Consider the following 22,412-nt stretch of genomic DNA (forward strand, 5'->3'; position numbering starts at 1 on the left):
TAATAATAATAATAATAATAATAATAATAATAATAATAATAATAATAGAGGCTTCCAGGGTGAGTAAAGGGGACAGATAAAGAGAGCCACTGAGAAGCCCTAGAAGGTCTGTGGCCTCAGAATTTTGGCTTTGTTAGATTCTGCTAAATACTTTGTTTCTAGCTGATTACTGGCCAGTACCAGCCCCATTCTGATTATCAAATTACTTTGTCCTTAAATCTTAGAGATCTCTTTGTTCTCTGATTCAGTGATCCCTTGGACTCACCTCGGCTTGCCCATAAGTTTTGATTATTCTGCCCAGGGAGTTTGGGGTAGGGATGAAGAAGTGTTTCAGGAAAATACTCCCAGGCTAACCATCACTGGAGAAACAGCAAATCCTTTTCTAGTGGCTTTTTATTAGGATCCATTTGGTCTCTCTTCTTTTTCCCACTGCTTTAGAGCAAGGAATAAAATAACTGTGCCTAAAATCAAAAAGCCTTATTTCCCATCCTCCTTCCAGACCTGACAGGAGAGCTGTTCTCAGCATTTTAAGTGAGCAACTCTTTCCTGCCCCAGTAGAGTACACAAAGACAGATGTAAGTGCTTTTTTTTTTTTCTTTTCATCTGTCACATAAATTTCAGTTAGGGACTATTCCCACAGCTGGTATGATATTTTAACTGAGGTATTGATGAAGCTTTGAGTTTACAGGTAATGTAAAATTTGGACAGATTTTCATTTGAAGGGGTTATTTATGAAATATTTGGTTAACTGATTGATATTACCATTATCCTGAATGATGGGAATAAAATCAGATCCCTGTGTTGTAAAGTTGCAAATACTTGTGATGACATATGGCCTTTCTTGATTATCTCACATAAAGTCTTAAAAATTGAAAACAAAAAGAATTTATCATAGAGGTTTCTGTGATGGTTTCATTTTAATTTTGCTTAACAGTGATTTCAAATATTTGTTGCATATATAGAGGACTCCTGATTAGAGAAACTTCCTTTGACCAGTGTGGAACGTTTCTAATTGCAACTCTTTAAGCTTTAGGAGAGCATATGTTTAGTCTCAGTTGGCCAACTAAATTTTAATGACCCAACTTCTGTGTTATGTGCTGTGTATTCAAGGAAGGGTTAAGAAAAAGTCCTAGCCCTGAAGGACTCTGGACAGAGCATCTGAAGGAGATGATCAGCTAGAGCAAGGCAGGGCCAGTGATAGAAGTATCCCCAGGGTACAGAGGAGAGGCACCTGCCTCACTCTTGGAGAAGAGTGCAGGCCAAGAAAGGTGTCAGGAAACACATGGGAGTTTAGTCTGTGGGAATAGAAAGATCATTCATGAAGTCTCCATGGAATGAAAGGAACATGGCTGAGCAGCAGAACATCTTTCAAAAGGAAACCGAGGAAGGGCAGCCAAAGAAGCTGAAGGAGAACCAGGAGAAAAGAGATGGCATTAAAGCCAAGGGAGAGGAAGTTGTAGCCATACGTATGGTCTTCCTCTTGTAATTCTGTCATCTCCACAAGCATATTACAGGTTCTGGGAAGCCCAGCAGTAAAGACATCTCTTGTGGTTTGTTTAACCTAGCATTTGCCAAGATGGTTTGAGCAGAGTGAGTGAGTGAATGTGTGTGGGGGGGAGGACGTATGTGTGTTCTACTGCATCTCACTGGGGCTAGTGTTCGACAAAATAAATTTGAGAAATGCTGGTCTAATCCCTCCCATGTATGGCTGCCACAGTAATACTTACAAAGGTCTGATTCGATGGTGTGTCTCAGTTACCAAAGAAAACATAACAGAAGCAACCCCAGAGGATCTCTCATTGCCTGTAGACTGGCCCCCAGACAGGGGAGCCCAGGGTGCTCTGTGCCCAACTGGTCATAACACCTGCCGCTCCCCAATGCAGTCCTTCTCCCCCTGAGCACACACACACTCTGGCCTTTGGCCAGTCTGGATGAGGTGTCTTTATCCCAAAGTTCACCATGTTTTTCTGCTTCAGTGTTTCTTGACGGTACAAAGGAAATAATCCTTGTTTTCTGGTCTATTTCTTTTTCACCCTCTCCCCCATCCCACTTCTCCCTGTGGAGATCTAAGCTTCCTAAAGCTCCTGGTCAGGCACCACTTTCTATCCAGCTTTCTCTGCCACCTCTGCCATGGACATACTTTACAGATACATTAATTATACTACATTCATTCTTTTTCTTTTCAGTTTTAGAGCCTAGTTTTCCTTTTCTTTCTTTTTTCCTTAGAACTTATTTAATTTATTTAATCATTCAACAATATAATTTTACATCTTGTAATTTTATAGTTAACCTTATTAGTATTTATATATCTTTTCTATGAAAATGGACTTTCTAAATAGGTCTTCATTGGTGGTGAAGAGACACACTTTCTAAGACTTGTTTTCAGCCACCAGGAGTTTTCTGCATACCCGGAGGGGAGACAGACTCTCACATTATTAAAATGGATCTTCTTTCAGAGACAGGATCCATGTGTATCAGGAGTGTTGGGACATGAAAAATATAGCAGCTCACTTTGCCCAAGGGAGACCAGATAGAGTTCACTGAAGAAGTCAGAATTGGGTCAGAAAACAGGAGAATGAGCTTTCTAGGGAAAGGAGCAGAATTGGGGGTAGGGCATGCCTAATCAACGGAGTGCTGTGTGCAAAGTCATGAAGTTGTGCTTTGTGAGTTGGTGAGAAGATCAGTGGTGGAGCCCATGGTGTATGTTGGAGAGAACTGAGCATAAGGTGGGGGACTAGCTAGTTCCACAAGACCACGAGGAGATTTCTGTGCTGGGACAGGAAAATTTGATTGATTCCATAGGCAGTAATGAGTCAACACAGGCTTTTGTTTCCCAGTGAGGGCATGAAGGAAGAAGAGAAGCAAGAATCCTAGGTGTGTTCTGCTTACAAATACAAAACTGTGAGATAAAAAGTGTTCCCTCCAAGCAACTCTAGCCCCTAAACTAACATTTTTTTCATCTTTTATATCAAATTTTTTATACAAAAACTGTCTTTCATATTAAGACTAATAAAATTCTAACTCAATTGCTAAGGCTGTAGTTATTACTGTTCCTACTCGAGAACAAAATATAGGACACAACTGTCTCTTCATTCCCCATGGCATCCTCAGTGGAAAGCCCACATATTGTCTTGGGGTTGCTCTCTCCAGTTGAACTTGTTCCTATTAAGGGCTGGGGCAGAGTGGTGTCAGAGAAAAACTTCATCTCCCCTTTTACAGTAATAATGTCATTATTTCGGAGATGTCTACTCAATTCCTTTGTGAATGTGCTGTATCAACAAAGAGTATATGCACAGCAGTTTGCAGATTTAGCTAAAATAAAACTCTATAAATATTTAATATTTCAGCTAAATGATGATGGCTGCCTTGCTATTATTATATTATCCTTAGACTTTAATAATATACTTCAAGATTTAAAGGAAAGTACATGCTGTGTGAAGTGTATAAAGAGAATTTTTCTTTGTTTTTGAGATAGGCAATATATAATTAAATTTTAAAAGAAATGGGACCATTATTCTTAGAAAAGTAATACATTTTCTATACTCTTTTCTCTCTGAAACAGAATTTTATATTCATCTTGCACTCTATTCAGGGACTATAATTACTAAAGTATCATAAGAATCTTGAAATGAAGGACTATCTATTTATATGAGTTTCCATTAACAGATTTCAAGAACAATGCTATATTGAGATTCATACATAATTTCCTTTCTTCATAAAAATCACCCCAGCTGTATCTTCATAATTTGTGTGCCTTTCTCAACTTTGAATTACATTATTTATGTGTATATTTTGATAATACATAGAAGAAAGCAGGTTAATATAATATAAAAATACCCTTCTTGAATTCTCATTATGAGCCAAGCATTGCGATAAGCAAAATCCAATGACACAGATATAAAATCTCATGTTACAAATGAAGGAATAAGGTTTAGAGAGGCTAAGTAACTTGTCCAGTCATACGACTAGTGGGCAGCACAAAGATTAGAAATTAGATGCCTTTATCACTAAAATCTTTATTCCTTTTTACTACATATAAAGAGTTATCAAAATGTTTTAAAGGATTACCTTCCGTATTGTATGAACCCATCTTTTACAAATACTCCAAGAAAACTGGTGCTGAATTCTTATTCAGTTCAAAAACAACTTGTTGCTGCTGAGCACCTTTTAAGTCCACTGCTCTCCTCTCCTTCCCCGTTGCAGGGTCCCCACGGTTTGTGCCGTGAGAATGCGCCAAGAGGACTGTCACAAGGACACTCCTCATCAAAAATTATTCCACGGTACCAGTATGACCTCTGCAGGCATTTTCCCTTCACTTGCACTTTTTAAGCTATTTTCAGTAAAATATTGTTAATATTTTGAAAGCCATCAGGAGGGATGTTTCATGCCCCTTGTAATCCATTTTAATAAGTACAATTTCAGTGTAGGGAGATTTACTCCTCGCGTTTTACCTAAATTCCTCATTTGCAGTTTCTCTGTATCGTTGGAAATTAAAACAGCATTTTCAATGTAAGAACCTTTCAGATCTTTGAAGATCGATTTTCAGCATAATATTTTAGGCTCTTTTAGATATATTCCTCCAGGAAGATACATCTAGGCCAGGAATGACTCCCAGTAGGACACATGGTAAGTTGATATCAAGACCAGTGGTCAGGTTGAGTGAATTATGGTTTTGAGGGACCTATTGGGCCTCTCATCCATACTGCCTTCATCCTGAGGAGGTTGTGAATATTTTTTAAACACTTCGATTTCAGTAATTCTAGATATTAGGGTGAAATTTATTTTTAAGTTCATGAAGGAAGCAAGGGGCCTTTAAGATAGAGGTCATTTATTTTGGTTTCAGTTTAAATTATAGTGATGGATATACCCCTTTTCTCCATAAAAGAGGCATTACTCTTTGATTTCTTTATTTTTCACTATAATCTCTGAGGCGGTTGTGGTTCCAAGAACATGTGTATCATTACAGTCTGACCCAAACCATACTTATATTGAAGTGAAAATCTGCTTTCTCTGATAAACATTCTAGCTCTGGCTCTCTCTTTCTATTTATGCTTCAGACTAAATCCTTATTCTCTGTATCAGTTGTGATTCAGTAGAGAGAAAATCGCCTCCTTCTGGGTGTGAGAGTCATAGCTGCTAGGCAGGCTTTAGCCACACTTCCCCTGAGGAATATTTAAGTGTGCTGCTTGGAAAATCCCATTTTCCTTCAGTTCTCATCTCAACTTCAGTTCTCAGTTTTAAATTATCTTTTTGGGGGTCACAGACTTGGGTATTTTCCAGTGAGATGATATTTGTTGTGTATATTTTCTGTGTAGTTAGTCTATTCATTTTAGGAAATCCGTAATGCAGATATTATCCTTTCTTGTGACATCTTTTCTTTCCAGAGAGTATTTAAGTATGAATATTAAAAAGTTAATACTATGGGGGAGCCTGGGTGATTCAGTCGGTTAAACTCTTGGTTTGGGCTCAGGTCATGATCTTACCTCAGGGTCATGAGATGGAGCCCCACTGTCAGGCTCCACGCTGGGCTCCACACTGTGCTTGGGGCCTCCTTAAGATTCTCTCTCTCCCTCTCCCTCTGCCCCTCTGCCCCTGCGTGCATCCACTCTCTCTAAAAAAAAAAAAAAAAAGTTAACGGGTTTATAGCAGCAATGTCCACAATAGCCAAACTATGGAAAGAGCCCAGATGTCCATCAACAGATGAATCGATAAAGAAGATGTGGTGTATATATACAATGGGATACTACTCAGCCATGAAAAAGATGAAACCTTGCTGTTTGCAACAACACGGATGGAACTAGAGGGTATTATGCTAAGCAAAATAAGTCAATCAGAGAAAGACAACTATCATATGATTTCAGTCATATGTGGGATTTAAGAAACAAAACAGATGATCGTAGGGGAAGAGAGGAAAAAATAAAACAAAATCAGAGAGGGAGACAAACCATAAGAAACTCTTAATCATAGGAAACAGACCGAGGGTTGCTGGAGGGTAGGGGGGGTGAAGGGATGAGGTAACTGGGTGATGGACATTAAAGAGGGCACATGATGTAATGAGCACTGGGTATTATATAAGACTGATGAATCATTGACCTCTGCCTCTGAAACTAGTAATGCATTCTATGTTAATTGGATTTAAATAAAAAATAAAATTAAAAAAATAAATCAGCCAACTAGTTAACAAACAAACAAAAATAAAGTTAAATCCAGGATTCTAATGCCACACAAGGCAGAATATGCAGGAGGGCTGGGTGTTGTTTGCTGGGAAAGTGAAAGATAAGAGTTTCTACAAAAGCAATGAGTATAGCAAATTCTATGATGTCACGTGCTTACAAAACAAAAACAATTCACTTAAAGAATAAACCAATTGGTCTTTTTCTTTTTGTGAATATTTGGATACTACTAGTGTAACTAAATGTTCTCTGAAATCATCATTGCATGGAGTCAGAATATATATTCTGATTCTTTTACATATAACAAATATATGTAAAATAAATATATATATAATGTTTATAATTTTATAAATATATGAAAATAAATATGCTTTTATAATTTTACAAATATATAAATAAAATATAAATATATATGATATTTTTTCAACTTAGTTCCCTATATGATTATATGTTCGAGATTATAGATAGAAATAATAGGAACCAAAATTGAGAACAATTTTTCAATGAATTTTTGTCATGAACTGTTATTTATTTGTACTCTTTTATTATTATTTTTCAAATTTATCTGTACTTTAAAGACCTATCAAACAGAGGTATTGTTTTTTCTAAAGTTTTTCTTTTGCTTCATAAAACTCTGCTTTATAGTGATTGTGATGGTGCTGAGTGTTTGTGGTCTTGATGCCAGATTATACAAGATGCATGGGGCAGATTACTAATTTGAGATTTGGTGTTCTGGAAATCGTGAGGCAGAAGGAAATGGGCAGGAGACTCTGGAGGCTGGTCATCAGACCTGCAGCCCTTCACTCCAGGGTTAGTGGTTGCGCTAGGGTAAAGGTATGAGTGATAGAAGCCACTCGTCCAAGGACTGATTCTTATCATGGCAGAAAACGGATGGTCTGAGGTTCTTCAGTGGTACTTCAGAGTGGAAAGTGCCTTCCACCTTCCCAAACAGTGACAGACACTCGAAAACCTCCTTGAGCTTGATGACTCCCTGACTGCCCAGCTGCCCAGCCCTACAGCATAAAGCCTGGACTTATTCCAGGTCTCAGACATCCCAGAGCCTTCATGCCAGATGCAGGCTGGATCCCAGCGCCAAACTCAGCACATCAGTGGGGACAATTCTAGTGGTTTTCCTAGGACTAGTCTCAAGATACATTACATTGAATTCATTTGAATTAATTCTATTTAACTGAAACCTTTGTCATTATCACATATATCGTATCTATATCTATCTCTACATAACTATACATATTATATATATACATATATACATACACTTTCTTATGTATGTGGCTGGCTATTTCAGCTCCTCCTATTCAGTGAATGAACATATTTGGTTTACTCTTCCAGTACAAATTAAAAGCAACATTTTGCTGGAATGTGATGTGCATGAGTGCTTTAGATCTATTATATATATTTGGCTTTGGAGAAGCAACAGAAGTGAAGGAACAAAAATTAACATGTGTTTTTAGACATATAAGTAGCATACCGAGTCATTGCCAAAGAAATGACATTCCATCGACAATATAGTCTTTAACATGCGGGACAGTTTATCACCAAGTAATATATGACTCAATGGCTAAATTTTGAATTTTCAAAATATTAAATTCTGTTTATATTTCCCCTTGGCAGGACATGAGTTAGTTCTCCAACATCTGTCCCGTTAAGAGCTGTTGCCAGAGCCGTGGCTGCCGCGTGCTCAGTGTCTGTTCCTTTTCATTAAATCCTGAGCCTAAAGCCCAAGAGGCCTGCCCTACTGCCCATCCCCACCCTCATTTTTGTGTCTTGAGATGACCAGTGTATGTTCTTTCACCCCTGTTTGGAGAGAGGTCTTTGGAGATTGGTTCTGTACTTAATTTGAGAGGTAAGACATGCACTCACTGACCTTTCTCTGGACCTCTTTGTGGCTTAGTTCCCTTGTGTGCATAATAAAAATTGTGTTAATTGAATCTTCCACCAAATGTATTATTTACATTGATTTGATTTTGAGGATATCTGGCTACTAGTAGAAAAACTAATGCCACTGCAAGTATAAAAAGAGAGAACAAATTTCTAAGAGATCGTACTGGCAGTTCTTTTCTTACATGTTAGCATCCTCTGAGTGGACCAGTATATGTAAACCAAGGAACAAATGTAAAGAATGTAAACATTAAACAAGATCATCTCAGTATGCAAAGGAATGGGCCAGAATTGAGATCTGCAATTCTATCAGGCTTTCTGTGTCTTGGAATTTAGTAAAAACAAGGAAATTGTCTCATTTCAAAGTCTTTTCTTTTACCTAATATGTTCTGAGAGAATGAGTTGGATGATTTCTGAGTAACTCTGACAGCTCATAAGCAGCTCTCTCTGTCAAAATGTTCTTCCTTTAAACAAAACAACAAAGCAAAAACCACCTTCTTGAGGGGGAAAAAGCATTTTGGTTGGCCCAAGCAAAAATTTGGCACTTCACCCTGAAATACTGGTCTTCTTTCCTCTCAGCCATCCTTCATCCTTCATCCTCCAGCATCTTGACTTATGCCGGCTGGGATGAGAAGCCACTCTTCTTAGTGGGGACAGTCAGTACTTGTCCTGAGTAGCTGAGTTCATGCTGCCAATGAGGTGGCAGACTCTGACTATTTGTACTTGGGGTGAGAGAACAGGAGATCGAGGAGGAGTGTAGGCAGGCCTTGTGTTACAGAATCTCTCCTGTTTAGTATATTGTCCTATCAAGTGCCAGCTGAGCACATTTATAGGGATGATGCCTATAGTCCCTCGATGATATATAAATGAGGAGTTATAACTGGCCGTTATTCCTAAATTCAGGTGGTGCTATTTCATATAGAAACTGACTTGGCATCATCTTGCTTTTGTCCACACTGAGGAGATTCCTGAGATGTGGGGCTTTTAGGGCTGAAACCGGGCTCGTCCTGGGTAAATGGGGACAGTTGGTCACACTAGTCAGAGTTCTTAAAATAAATTGAGAAATATCTTCTCAAGGAACATACTGAACCCAAAAAAATCAGAAGCTAGTGAGTGAAGTCACCATTATGTTAAAAAAAAAAAAAAGGCAAAATCTGATTTGTTACTGGTTACTTTTGACAGTAAGTCATTTTGTTTTGGGGGTAAGAATGGTATTTTGCAGAAGGGAGGAAGTATATATCAGCCTTCGGAGTCTGTGTAGTACCACCAGAGATTACAAAAAGTTTTCACAAGATACTCACCCATTTGTGAAAGAAGATTGAGCTCAAATTTGCCTGCAGAACAAAACCATTCAGATGAAAAGGGGAAAAAAGTGAAGTAATTTTATGAATAAAAATAATGTTCTGTGGTTGCCTTTGGGCTAAAAATGTTTATGATATTTAAATTTGGAAAACAAAAATGTCCCCATTTATTACAATAATCCTGTTCTTCCTTTTTCTTCCTTCCTTCCTTCTCTCCCTCCTTCCCTCCTTCTTCTCCTTCCTCTCCTTCTCTCTTTCTCTCTCTCTCTCTCCCTAACCTTATAAGCTGACTGACTTTTTGTCAAAACGTTGTATGACTTGAGCACATTCAAATCTAGCAAGATCTTTGCCAGGACAGCCATGGAATCCTCACCTGTGCAAATAGACTGTTTTTTTCAGCATTTTTGAGGTTTGAAGGGGGCAGGTTTATGCTCCTAGCTTGCTGCCATCTGTGGAGTGTGTTGATTCAGAGATGTAATTTATATTGATGATATGATTTCCTCTGACTTCTGCCTGTGCCTTGATGGTTGTGTTTCACCTGTTGACATGAACTTGGCTGAAATGAATGCTCCGTTGGCCATGGGCGAATTAGTTGCATGTGTGATAGCACCTTTCTGCTGTGTTCTTATTATTTTCAAATTTGTGTAATGGGATAAGTATGTTATTCCTTTAGAATTAGATATCCCTTTTCTAGGGCTTTGCATTTACATAATTCCTTTCTCCTATAGACCTCTGAATAAACTTTATAGTTTTATTCAAAGATGGATTACACTTGCCACCATCACATATGTCAGAAGGCATGCTTGTTACTTTTGGAAGTAGGCAAGTTGAATTAAATCAATTCTCTGTGGACTAACTGGACCTGCTTCTTAAATGTGAGAGTCTGTGACTATATTGTGTTCTCATTTCACATTTCACATTGTTCTTTGTACCCCTATATTATGGCCCCTAAATTGACCGGGATATTTGGTATTTGCCACATACTATATTTCAAATTGTGTAGCCACAAAAATTGAAGGTTGATGGACAAGTAAACCAACTCCATCTATTCCATCTGCCCTTTTTGCAAACCTGTTAAACTCTTCTTGAGGATAAGGATCATGTCTCAAAGCTTGTGTCCCCCACAATTCCTAACACAGTGTCTGGCTCAGTACGCAATGGAGACTTTTGCTGATGAATTTACCCTCAATTATAATCAAATCATGGGGGTTATCTTGATTGCTGTCAGATCACTTATAAATAGAGCTAGAAACATTTAAATTAACTGGTAGGTAAGCTTAAAGTACTAGTCCAAATATAGAAAAGGACGTTTTTAAAGGAGGTAGTTAATGTTTTTCTTCCTAAGTTTGCCTTTGGTGGTGCATTATTGTGTCTTGAGACCAAATTTTTCAGAAATATCCCATAGGTAAATGAAGCAACCTAGAACATTAAAAAAAAAATTGAGGCTGTTTTAAACTTCTAAGGCTTACTTTGATTTTCATTAGCAAATTTTTAGAATACAACAAACAAAAATGTTGAAGACAATATGTAACAAAAGAATAAGGCAGGTGCATTAGCGTCCTATGCTCTCACAGCTCTAACAGCTTGCCTTCATGATGGACTTCATTTCTTTTTCTTTTCAGATTTTTTTTTATTTATTTGAGAGAGAATGAGAGAGAGGGAGCATGAGCAGGGTGAGGGGCAGAGGGAGAAGCAGACCCCCCACTGAGGAGGGAGCCTGATGCGGGGCTCGATCCCGATCCGGGGACTCCTGGATCATGACCTGAGCCAAAGACAGATGCCTAACCGCCTGAGCCACCCAGGCGCCCCTGCATGGCTTCATTTCTGATTGTTATATGAAACTCAACATTTTTGGACACTATGTCTATATGTTTATCGAAACATATAAACATAGATACACATACATGTTTATCTTTTCCATATATCCTTTATATTTTTATATTTATTTCCCTTCTACTCCCCTCTACTTCTTTACCTTATATGTCCTCATATTTTTGTCATATTTTGCCTTTATATTTCAGAGTTTGATTTATAATTTTGTAAGATGGTGAGAATAACTTTTTCCTTATTATAAAGTTTTCGTGTTCACAAGATCAGTCTTCTTTTGTAAGATTTTTGAGGGAAAAAAATCTAAACAATTAGTCATTTTGCAGGGACAGGGACCCTTTCCCTTTAGATGACTTAAATAATAACACTTTCACTTAACCAGCGTTCCTTTCTCTCAAGGAGTACAAAGAACACCCTTTGCAATGCACAAATCTCACACTGTGCTCAGAATTCCTACCAGCAAATACATTTTCAGCTGCTTTCTAACTTTCGCCACGGGTATCAGAAAAGCGCTGCTGTCCAAAAGGACGCTCGGCGCCCTTTTTAGAGCTGAGGCTCGCGGACCCAGGCCCGCGAAGTCGGGCTCTCCGGGAACGGAGCCCAGGCGTCAGCTGTGCCTCCTTTTTAAGAGCCAGCCGCTGACTGTGAGTTTTTGATTGGTTGGTGCAGCGCTGTACTTCCGTCTGAGCCGGACGTTTCTCCGTCACTAGCATAGAGCCGTTGGCATATGGCGTGGTGGTGAGGAAGATGGAGACGGTACTAAGTAACCAGAGCCCCACTGACAGGGTCGTAGGCGATAATGGTTTCAGTAAGTCCCATGACAAGACCTGGGAGGCAGGGCCGGCTCGCGGTTGGGAAAGCCGGGGCTCCACGAGGCCTTGCGCGGCCCCGGTTCCTCCCGCGTCCTCCGGCCTCAGCCAGCTCCTCACGCGCCGTCGCGCGGCCGCAGCAGCCCGCGCGTCACGGGCATGCGTGGTCGGCTGCCGCGGGCCGGAGGAGCCTTTCCCAGAATCCCCCCATCGACGTCCTGCTCGGGGAGCACTGTCGTGCGACAGGCTCCAACCTGAACCCGTCCCTGGCAGGGAAGCGGAATTGCCATCTTTGGTTAGCCCAGCGCTTCCCAAATGTGTGTCCATGTTCGAGTCGCCTCGAGCCTTTAAAAACGCCAGAGCTCGGGGCACACCGCCGAGCAATGAAATCACACTCTCTGCGCGGTGGGTCCCAGGCATCAAGACTGTTGGAAGCTCCCAGGCGATTCCGCGGGCAGGCAGCGTAGCCTCATCTAGATTCTCTCTCGTGGCGGGGCTCGGTAGCCTCCTCTCCCGCTGTGCTTGACCCGGGGAAGGGGTTTGACGGGGAGGAGGCCCCAACACAAGGAGGTCACTACAGACACTGGCCCTGAAGCAGGCATGCCGCATTTTGAGTTTTGTCCTCTCTACCCGATGATGTAACCTTGGTCGTATTTTAAAGCTGACAGTGCTTCATCTGCGAGTGAGAATACCCGTGCCGAATCTGCAGCACTGCTTAACAATTAAATGGGAAAAAAAAAAAAAAAATCCTTAGAAGTTCCTAGCACTTTACCAGCCCACATGAAATAGACGTTCTGTTAACATACACAATAGTGCCTTGGTAGGAGGGAATCATAGGAAGAGGAGGAGAAATAGAAGTTATTGTTGCTAGGTGGTTGTATTTATTCGTAGTAGTACCGTTCTTATTTGAGAGGATGGTGGATCAGATTAGAAGTTCTCACTTCTGGTCGCCCGTTAGAAGCACCTGGGGAGCTTTAATAAAGGCCCTCGCCTGGCCACACCCAGGCCAGCGAAGTCAGGCTCTCTGGGAATGGAGCCCAGGCGTCAGTGTTCTCAAAAAGATTCCCTGGGTGATTCAGGTGTGCAGGCAGCCGCAATCCACAGGCTAGAGACTGGGAGAGTCTGAGGGAGAAAGGTAGTTAGGTCAGTTGGCCTCATTATTCCAGATGACCAGTCCGAGACACCAGTGTAGCCCCAGGGAAACAAGGTTTTCGGGCTAGTCTGGATGATTCTTTGCTTGCTTAATGCCAGACAAACTCTTCTGCCACCTCTATTCAAGTGATAGGACTTTTTCTGGCCATTTAACTTACAGACATTATTCCGTAGGCCTCGGGAGTGGATTAAAAAGGGACTGAGTGCCTTCTTGTTTCTATTTAAAGTTTGTATACAACAGTTTAATATAAGAATTATATTCTATTTATATTCTAATTATATTCTATTGTGCTTATTTTTAGTTTTCTATATGTGAGTTGTGCAATCATTTTCCTAGTTTATAGAAAGTGTGTTTTCCATTAGCTACAATGCAAAACCAATTATGGATGTGTTATGTAGAAACCTGCTTTAAATATTCTCCTAGCTTTCTGTAGGCTTCCCGAAGAGTTATAATTTTTAGGTGCATTGTTTACTAGGCCATGGGCATGTTTTGTCATATGTTGAAAGATCACACCAGCTATAAAAATAAGATGGTGAATAAAAAGCCACAAGAGCTATAAACATCTGTAAAAGAAGTTTTCTAGCCAAGGCTGCTCGTTAGAGGGAAACTCGGTGCATTTTGATTGTGTGCAGCTGGTGGCACATGACCTTTCAGAAACGGGGCCATTAAGAGGAGCTGTTAGATATATGGCAGCCGCACTGTGGGCCGTAGATCTGTCTGCTCAGCTGTGTGTAATAGCAGCCCGTGGGGCCGCACTCGCAGACCCCCTCTAAATTCCACCGGCGACTCTGCCGTGAGTTGGATATTTTATGGAATTGGGTCGTCCTCTTTTGGTCACTAAACTGGTCTTACCAAGAGAATTAGCTGGCTCCTAGTAAAGTGGAAAAATCTGAGAATATCAGCATGGGCTTCACAGTTTCTGCCACCCTGAAGAGCATGTGTCAAGGCTGACCTCTGGTCCGTGTCAGGGCCACTAGAGGATTCTGCCTGGAGCTCTCATTTATTATTCTTGGAGGATCTCTCGTGTGAAATACCACGTGAAGTATGATGTTGACCCAATTAAACAGATGATCGCATTATACAAGAGCACAAGAGACCCCCTGCTCTGGACACATATCTGGGTGACGGCCTGGGCGTGCTGGGCTCAGGGGGAGAGGGGCTGGGTGTTGGGAATCTACTCACCAGAATGCCTTTTTGTGGCTGGCAATGGGACCAGTCACTGGAGCACTGGGTCTTCTCTGAGCAGGCATTTCTGAGGCAGCGTTTCTGACTTCTGAGATGATTAAATGTTTACAGGATCCATCTTCGTGATACCAGAAACAGTTTCCCTAAAAAAAAAAAAAAAAAAAAAAAAAAGACAAGATCTTTGAAGCAGAGGGAGAATGGTGATGTTTTAAGTTTTAGAATAAAATGAAATCCATTTTTTATAAAATTTCCTTTAACTTTTTATAAGGAAAATTTTAAACCCACAGAAACAGAGGGAATAGGAGAATGAATCTCCATGGAACTTCACTCAGATTCAACAAATATTAATTTTTTTTCCATTTATAACCTCCCCATTACCCCCAACCATAAAATTCAGAATTTTTATATGTAATATTAAAATGATATTTAATTCAAGGTTTAGATGTAATTCTGTTGGTAGTTACCTTATATGTAAGGTGTATGGTATAATTTGTTCACTTAGATGATGATACAACTGAATCATGGGCATCTGTGATCAGGCATTTTTGTTCTAGACCCGTGCTAGCCAAAGTGTGGCTTGAAGACCAGTACCAGCCCACAAACTCTTTGTTTCTGGTCCGTGATGAGATAGGTACAGAAATTGTGAGGAACTATTTGGGACTTTTGTAACATTTTGGCATTGCTGCACATCTAAGTGCATGATCATTGTTTTAGTAATTCATTTTCATCCTACTTTGCAAAGTATCAGTCAGCAACACACTGAGAAAAACACAATCTTTCACTGCAGATAATTCAGGAAGTACTCTTCTGTGTGGCACTTCTGTGATTTTGCCCCCTAGAGGACCTTTGGCAATGTCTGGAGCTATTTTGAGTCGGCACAATTGGGGAATAAACTTGGAAGGGAGAGGTATGTGCTACTGACATCTAGTGGGTACACAGGACGGCTCCCTAAAACAAAGCATTATCTGGCCCTACGTATCAGTGGTACTGAGGTTAAGAAACCTTGCTCTAGACCACAGTGGAGGGCTTAGGCTGTCTGTGCCTTGCCTAGGGAAGGTTTGGCAAATGGGTCTTACCAGGGTGCAGGCTGACAAGAGTCTAAGGCTGTTTGTATGTGACCTGCCCTTACACGAGAGTCTCCACATTCTACTTTGGAAATTAGCGAGACCTCTTGCAGATGGAAGAGTTTGATGGTTAAATGGCTTTGCCCCAAATGATATAAAAATATGATGCTTTTATATTTAGTCACAGGTTGCCTGTTTCGTCTCTGCCAGAGTTTATAATGTGCCCAACAAGAGAACGTCAGCCATTGCTGCAACAGCTGAGAAAATAGGGAACGAGAAATTTATAAAATTTGTGTTTATTTAGAAATTTCATATTTAAGAAAGTTACACCAACTCCCTGCTTAATGAGGTTTTTAATATTTTCTTTTAAATTTAGAAATAGGAAATCATCTGACAAAAGTCATCATTTTTCTGAACTCTAATAGGGGAAATATTAATAGCTAGAAATATTTAGTCTAGAAAAGATCAAATGAAATTAATTTGGAACAAAAGATAACTTATATCCTAGCATACTTGTGTGTGTGTGTGTGTGTGAGAGAGAGAGAGAGAGAGAGAGAGAGAGCGAGAGAGAGACAGAGACTTATTTCCACATCTGATTCCTCTTCAGTGAGTTTCTTCTCTCAAATTCTATTTGATGTCCAAGTTGCTGACATGGAAGTTATTTCATTAACAGCATGGACACTTTGGCCTTGGTATAGCTTTGAGCAAGACAAATAGGGGAAAGGTTTATCCATCAAGTATATCACATACTACATAACAACCAAGAAGCCAGCGTTTTGCTCATAGGTTGAACCCTGTCATAAGCCAACTGTGTTTATATGTGTTCAGACTACCACAGGCTCTGCCAGTCCTCACCATCCTCACTAGTATGCCTGTTTTAATTGCTTACTAATTTTTATTTCTCAATTTTATTAGAGTCAAGCTACCACTGTCACAAAAGAACATTTATTAACCATCATTCTATGACTTCCTTACACCATTTACATTACACCATTTACCTTGACCTCTGACTACAAGGGAAAAAGCTCACTTGTTATATTTTCTGTTTCTATTTGATTGGTCCTAACATAACAAAAACCAAGGTAATATTCAGCATACCTGCCTATGGCATGCAGATAATCTACCCATGATCCATCCTTGTCTTTGGTAGTCTGTGTAGTGGAGGGCATGCTTCTTTACCTCCTGGCAAGTAATCCTTAGCTAAACTAAGAGGAAACCTCCAATAAATTTCTATTTTAAAGAACTTCAACATTCAGATCCCTCCAAGATTTATTAAAAATGTGACTTTGTTTCTAAAATGATTTTGAGATTTATTGATTCAGTTCTTGTTGGGAAAAAATATAACATTTGTTGGAGTTATTTTTTTATATAGATGGTCATTAGCAATACAAAAATAAGACTTATTATTAGCTACATAACAACGTACAGGGTGTAGAGCTCTCTAACTCCTACCTTCTGAATGAATTCTGCCAAATGCTGTTTGATTAAAGAGAACTGATTAGACTACTGATTAATTCTGCTTTTGACAGATTACACAGTTTAACTGACAAATAGATTGCCTCCATTTAGTAATGATTCCCCAGTTATGATGACAAAGGACAAGCTATTTGTCAGTTAAACTGTGTAATCATTCAGAAACAGAACTAATCAAGGACCTAATCATTTTGTCTCTGGTTAAATTCAGCTAATGAGTTAAAATGTGTAATCTATACCACATATTCCCCTCGGAAACAGTGTTACAATTTCCATGGTATTTTATTGAATCGGATTTTGTGCCCATGTTAAAGATTTTTGTAATGGAGGAAGAGTTGGTGGAAGAGAAGTAGTAGAGTTATGAGATGATTAATGTTAAAGTGATGCTAGTGTATGAGTTCTTCGTGGGGGAGGAGCGATGAGGCCTTTGGAAGTCCAGCAGTATCCGAACTTGCTTAAACACTTCAGCCACACCAGCCTGCAGGTGTTCTCCAGTGTGTACTTGGGAAGGTAGCAGATAGCTCAGCCTCACCTCTGCTGCCTAACCTGACAATAAGAACTCAAAGATTTCCTAAGCATTCTGTGTCACATGATCTCTTGCTGTATCAACCACTGCGTAGTTGGCCTAACCACTGTCATCTTCAGTGAACCTTATGGTGAGAGCAGGCAGCGAAGATTAGAATTTGAAGTTCTCTTCCTTCCTTGCACACAAGCGTGGATTCTTCTGGACTCGGAAGTTAGGGCTAGGAATACTTAGGAATGCTCTAGAGGTGACAAATTTTTTTCACAATTTCCAGAGGAAAAGGAGAGGAAGCACGTATAGGTGTCTTTGGACCACTCAGCTTACTCTTTGTGCCCAACTACGTTTACCACATGAGAGGTGGTATTTCTTTTATATGGCGGACTAGGAATAATTGAGAAGAAATTAGTAAGTAAGTGGGATGACGGTTTTGTTTTGTTTCTTTTTTCTGAAAAATAAAATCACTTTTTTTCTTCCTATTTCAGTTCGTTTGGTTTTCTAAAATTTGAGATGAGTGACCTGTGATCTTCTGGCTCTGTCTCTGGTATAAAAGCTGTTTATTGGAGCAGGAATTCTCTCACACTTGCTTTGGCACCATTCACTATATATTGGAATATTTTCAGGGGCTCCTGGGTGGCTCAGTCGGTTAAGTGTCTGACTCCTGATTTTGGCTCGGGTCCTGATGTCAGGGTCGTGGGACTGAGCCCTGCATCAGGATCCACACTCAGAACAGAGTCTGCTTGGGATTCTTTTTCTCCCTCTCCTTCTTCCCCTCCCCCCACTTGTTCGCATGCACTTGCATGCATGCATTCTCTCTCTCTCTAAGTAAATAAAATCTTTAAAAAAAAAAAAAGATGGGCTCTTTTCAAGGGTGGGCATTAAAGTTCTTTCCAAGGAGCACTATATGGCATTCTAACCAAATCTGTCAGGAATTATATCCTTCCTTCCAATATCTTCAGGAAAATTGTAGATTGTTTAAGACTTAGGGATAAAAGAGATGGACAGACTTATGAAAGGCAAACATGGCTTGTTCTTACTATACTTTGCTATGGCCTAAGGATTTAGAGAACCTTTCTTTCTAGACTGACATAAAAGTGTGATTGTAGAGTCCTTTGTGAGCTAATAATCTTAGGACAAAACCCCAGGGAACCCTCAGCTTTAAATGGTTCTTGGTAGAAAAGAGGGAGTCCAGGCAGATACAGAACTACTGCATCAAATGGGTCCCTTTTCCAACTGTTTTTCTCAAATTTTTTAAATTGGAGGAACCTTTCTAACATAAATTTCAACCCCAACTTCCCTGCCAACACACACATAGAAACACACGATGGTTGTTGTACATTTACTGTCTTTTTTTTTTAAATAAAAATAAACATTTTTATTTTATAGCTGTTTTGGAAATGCAGAATTATTATAAAAGTTCAGAGAGTTTCTGTGTACCTCACATCCAGTCTCCCCTATTTTTTTCAGCTATTCTTAATTCTTTTTTTATTGCCTTTTTTTAATTTATCTTTTTTATTATGTTATGTTAATCACCATACATTACATCATTAGTTTTTGATGTAGTGTTCCATGATTCATTGTTTGCGTATAACACCCAATGCTCCATGCAGTATGTGCCCTCTTTAATGTCTTTTATGGGAGAAAATAAATAAGTGAAGGTAGTATAATTTCAGTGACATTAGTAAATAAAGTGTATTGAAATAATCACCAATAGTATTTATAAACATTTGAAAAATACCAATATATGAGTGGGTGAATATGTGTGTGTGTGTGTGTGTAAAACATTATTTATTCAATCCAAGCCAGTGCATAATACATATTTGGGTTTTTGAAAACTCTTGTGATAACTGCAAAACCCCTGTGCTTTGCTGGAATCTTCATACACTGGCTCAGAACCTTTCTCAGTATCCATGGGGCACTGTAGGATGCTTCCCTAGACAGGACCTGCTAAGAGGAAATTTAAGAATGAATGAGAAGGGTGTTCTTTTCTTTTCTTTTTTTTTAAAGATTTTATTTATTTATTAGAGAGAGAATGAGAGAGAGCGAGTACATGAGACGGGAGAGGGTCAGAGGGAGAAGCAGACTCCCTGCCGAGCAGGGAGCCCGATGTGGGACTCGATCCCGGGACTCCAGGATCATGACCTGAGCCGAAGGCAGTCGCTTAACCAACTGAGCCACCCAGGCGCCCGAGAAGGGTATTCTTATTCAGTGATTCTCAGACCTTGTTTTTCACTGCCTATTCCTCCTGGAAACTTCCCGTCACTCTCTTAGGATGTCATCCAGATAACTGGTCCTGTCTTAGGCTGTTCCCTGCCAGACACTTACCTATCATTGCAGCTGCCACAGTGATGTGCGTCTTACTTGTTCACAAGATCTTGTTTCGTAGATAAATTGTAGGGAGAAGAGCTTTCGTTTTTTTTTTTTTTTTTTCTTTTCATATACATCATATTGATATATCTTTATATGTTTTTAAAATATAAGTTTAGGTAAAATGTTTGGATATCATAAAAATTCCAGCAACTCCAAGAAATTTCTGATTTAAATACTTACAACTACATTTTCAAGTTTTGTTTGTTTGTTTTTTTTTTTTTTTAAAGAACTGGGCAATATTTGAAGAAATAATAGGCACCAAAGACCATGCAATATGTGAGAAGAGATTGTGTTGATTTAGACTAAATGAAAACAGTAAACATATTTTTTGGACTGCCAAGAAAATGCAGTGTTTTTCTGTTAACTTTGAACCGTCATTTAAAATAAAGAGGCCCTATACAAAACACCTATCCACGCTGGATATAATAAAGCAAATAGCAAATATCTGAACTTGTGAAAAAAAAAGCAACAGTAATCCCCGGGATCCAGCAAAGCAAACTGCAGCCAAATGCCAGAGTTGAGAATGAGAACAACCTTCAGGGTGTTTGCCAGTATCTGTAAATTCAAGGTTTGGTTTTTAATGGTGATGGAAAGGGAGGCAAACTCTGGGCTTAGGTTATAGGGCGAGATGGAACCACATCCCACCACAATGCTGGGACCCTAGAAAAGCGATACTCAAAATGAAATCAGGAACTGGAAATAATTTAACTTTGGCAAATGGAGGTGCTTGGGACATTTAACTGTCTCAGAGTAATTGCTGGCTAGAGAAAAAGAGTTCTCCTTAGAGTTTGTAACCACAGTCTTTCCCTCAAGTGTGTTTAGAGTTCAGACTTAAAATGCTTCCCTGAGCAGAAAACCCTAAGGCAAGAAATAAACTTAAAATGGTCTTTGATTGATAGCATCCCAGAATGCCTGACAGAAGCAAACACAAATGCTGTTTGGAGGGACTTACCCTCAACCTAGGGGGTCACAGAATTTTAACAGATAAAGACCACCAAACATGAGCCTATGATTCCAAATTCCAGAAACACCCAAGGAAACAAGAGCCATGAGCAGGAGACAGGAGAAACCACAAATAGCAGAATTAGATTTCCAAAAAACTTAAGATAATGATTTATCAGATGAGGTAAATTACACAAATGTCTAGAATATTTTTTAAATAGACATAAGCAACATGAGTAAAAAAGATTTTATCAAAAATTAAGCATAATTGAAAAGAACCAAATAACTTACAAAAATTTAAAATATAATGGAAATTAAAAACTCAAATGATCCTATTAACAAGTTATTCATACCGGAAGATAATTTGATCCACTGAATCTAAAGAAATTACATATGGTGTAATACAAAGAGATGGAAATGGTTAAGAGACATGAAAAATAGACTTTGTTATACATCTAATTGGATTTGTAGACTTTCACTTAATAACAAATGAGAAAGTCATTTTCAATCAAATGAAAACAGAATTTACCATCATCAGATCCTCTGAAGGTCAGATAAGAACGCATGAAAAATAAAGAGATTGTTAAGCATGTATAAAACTGAACCACACTGTTGTATAAAGTAATAATGATTCCATATTGGGCATTAAAAATCAGTAAAATACTGTTATAACACGTAAGACAGGAGCATTCTTCAGGACTTGTTATTCAGTAGGAGGGAAAACATACAGATACACTTTAGATTGTGTTAAATGTACATGGTAGAATTGTTAAGGATAACCACTAAGAGAAATACTGTTCATAACTTCCATGATAATATGGGGCCAAAATCATCAATCCAAAACATACAAGAAAATATAAGGGAAGAAAACCTGAGAAGATAAGCAAGATAAAAGCAATGCACAAAATAAAATGTTAGAAATATATTCAAGTATATTTTTAATAACAACAAATATTAATAGATAAATATACTAATATATTTTATAACAGTAATTATAAATGATAATAATAATGAATATTAAGAGGCAAGACTTGCTATTTTAAAAAAAAGTGAAATAAGGGTAGGTTAAAAAAATCCAGTTGGATACTGTTTATGGAGACACTCCTCATACCTAAAGATATAGATTGTTTGAAAGTTAAAAGATGAGTATACCAGGCAAACACTAATTTTACTTTATTTATTTTTTTGCCTCTTTCTTTTAAACTAAGGTATAATTGATGTATAACATTATACACATTCAGAGGATGCAAGGTATTGATTTGATACATTTATATATTGCAATACGATTACCACCATAGTGTTAGCTAAACCTCCATCATGTCATGTAATTACCTTTGTGTGTGTGTGTGTGTGTGTGTGTGTGTGTGTGTATGTACAGAGATGGTGAGAACATTTAAGATCTAGTCTCTTGGCAACTTTAAAATACATCCTATGGTATTGTTCATTATAAATCACAATTCTGTGCATTAGGTCTCCAGAACTTATCTTCTAACTGCAAATTTGTACCCTTTGACCAACATCTCCCCAATTTCCCTACCGCCCATCAAATACTAATTTTAAAAAGCTTTTATAAGTATATTAAGACCAAATTAATTTTAAAGTAAAAAGAATTATTACAGATAAAGAAGATTACTTCAAAATGATAAAAGGTCCTATTTTCTAGGAACATAAGAGTTTTAAACTTATATATACTCAT

General features: G+C 38.8%; 1 protein-coding gene across 2 annotated transcripts in view; it reads left to right on the forward strand.

Annotated features, from left to right (window-relative positions):
* The window catches only part of PRDM5 (PR/SET domain 5), a 196,796-nt gene that overhangs the window by 162,552 nt on the left and 11,832 nt on the right, over positions 1-22,412 (forward strand). The window lies entirely within an intron of this gene.

Source organism: Mirounga leonina, unplaced genomic scaffold, assembly GCF_011800145.1.
Source record: "Mirounga leonina isolate KUSES-001 unplaced genomic scaffold, KU_Mleo_1.0 Mir_234, whole genome shotgun sequence".
Classification (NCBI taxonomy): Eukaryota; Metazoa; Chordata; class Mammalia; order Carnivora; family Phocidae; genus Mirounga; species Mirounga leonina.